The sequence below is a fragment of the Propithecus coquereli genome, unplaced genomic scaffold, assembly GCF_000956105.1.
Source record: "Propithecus coquereli isolate 6110/MARCELLA unplaced genomic scaffold, Pcoq_1.0 Scaffold314, whole genome shotgun sequence".
NCBI lineage: Eukaryota > Metazoa > Chordata > Mammalia > Primates > Indriidae > Propithecus > Propithecus coquereli.
Window position 1 is genome coordinate 1,963,375 of NW_012148775.1, and position 2,017 is coordinate 1,965,391.

Below are 2,017 nucleotides of genomic sequence, written 5' to 3' on the forward strand. Positions count from 1 at the left end.
GCTAATTTTTTCTATATATTTTTAGTTGTCCAGATAGTTTCTTTCTATTTTTTTAGTAGAGACGGGGTCTCGCTCTTGCTCAGGCTGGTCCCGAACTCCCGAGCTCAAACAATCCGCCTGCCTCAGCCTCCCAGAGTGCTAGGATTACAGGCGTGAGCCACCGTGCCCAGCCTCTGGTCTTTGTTTTTAATGAATTAATTCAGTTTCATTAATGGATTACAGAGTGGATGTATGAAGGAATCCACTGTGTGCATACGTTACAGATTTCACGTGCTTGTGAGCAAAGACAAATATTGTAGAGGGGAAATGAATGAACACAATGAGGAGTCTGCAGTCTTAGGGCAGGCTCAGCCATTAGCAGAGCAACCTGGGCACACTGCCTAACCTCTGACTCTTTTTCTTTATTTGTAAATGAAATGTCTAGGTCCACTTTTGCTCTGGGAAGAAACCCTGACAAACCAAGCAACAATCTTTGAACTCCATCAATTTGTGCCTCGAATTTACTAAGGGATAATATTCTAAAGGCCACATAAACATGGAGTTTGATCAATGACCCAGTTCTACGCAAACAATTTTAAAGCAGAATTATTACTCAATGACCATTACATCATTAGCTTTCTCTACTCTTGGAGATAATTAAAGCCTTTCTTTATGGAATTTATAGCAGCTCTCTGGGCCAGAATCATTTCACATGACTCTTAAGCGTTCTGTAATCCAAACACCCCAATTCAAGGAACGTGGCTCTACTTACAGTTACGAATGTTATTCCAGTCAATTTTAGAGAAGAAAGGATGGCAGCAAAGACCTTCGAACTTCAGTCTCTCTTTCTGGCCACACAACAAACTTTGAATCAGATCAAAGAATTCGCTGCTAACTTTGGGGTCATCTGGAAACTTCAAAAACCTCTGTTTCAAAAAATAAAACAATTATTTCCTGAGCAGTGATTCTGTTTCTCATGTTCCAAAGTGAAGAAAGCGTTTCTCATATATGCAAGTTTCTTTTTTTGTTTTTTTTAAAGAAGGAAGTTTAATGCCCTGTTCACTTTGGACCAAAGGCATGTTCCCAAAATAAGTGGCCTGTTCCCATCAATAGGCCCAGTTCTTTTGCAGGGGTTCAATATCCTTCATGGCTTGACCCCTGCTCCCCTCTTCCGTCTCATCTCACTACGTTCCCCGTCTCTCTCTTTGCTGCCCAACAATTATGAGCTATTTAAAGCTCCCTGAACAAATCACGCTGTTCTCTGCCTTCCCTGGCTACCTTTTCTCCCCATCACTCCCTCCTGCACACTCCCTCTGTGCTTTGCTTTTGCACATACACAATGTACTGTGATTTCTGTGCAATGATGAAGAGAGAAGGCAGAGAGGGCCTTCTCCTTCTTGCTCATCACTGTAAACCTGCTACCTAACAGTCCTTGGCATAATGCACTGATTATAAAAGGAAGGAAATAAATTAGCCCTGAGAGTCATCTAAGGGGAAACTTTAACTCAAGAGGAGACTCAAGAATAATAACTAATATACGTACATAAAAAATATATGTATTAAGCATTCCAGAAAGATGAAAATTGGGTGAGATACAAAGACCTAGGAAATAAGTTCTCTTTTTCCTTTTGGTTGAAACTAAAAATATGCATATATTTATCAAATCCTTGAGAAATGGGCTTGGCCAGGTGCAGTGGCTCATGCCTATAATCCCAGCACTTTGGGAGACCGAGGCAGGAGGATCCCTTGAGGCCAGGAGTTGGAGATCAGCCTGAGCAACATAAGCAAGACCCATCTCTACAAAAATTAGAAAAATTAGCCAGGCATGCACCAGCTACTCAGGAAGCTGAGGCAGGAAGATCTCCTGAGCCTAGGAGCTTAAGGCTGCAGTGAGCTATGATGATGCTACTGCATTCTAACCAGGGCAACAGAGTGACTGTCTCAAAAAAAAAAAAAAAAGAAAAGAAATGGGCTACGGGCTTAATATAGTGAAAAGTAGTTATTAGAAAACAGATTAAATTTTACCATATATATAGAC

The 2,017-nt window shown here is 41.0% G+C and overlaps 1 protein-coding gene across 1 annotated transcript in view; it reads right to left on the minus strand.

The window, feature by feature from the left end:
• The window catches only part of CIT (citron rho-interacting serine/threonine kinase), a 201,664-nt gene that overhangs the window by 152,543 nt on the left and 47,104 nt on the right, over positions 1–2,017 (minus strand). The gene's annotated exons all lie outside the window — the stretch shown is intronic.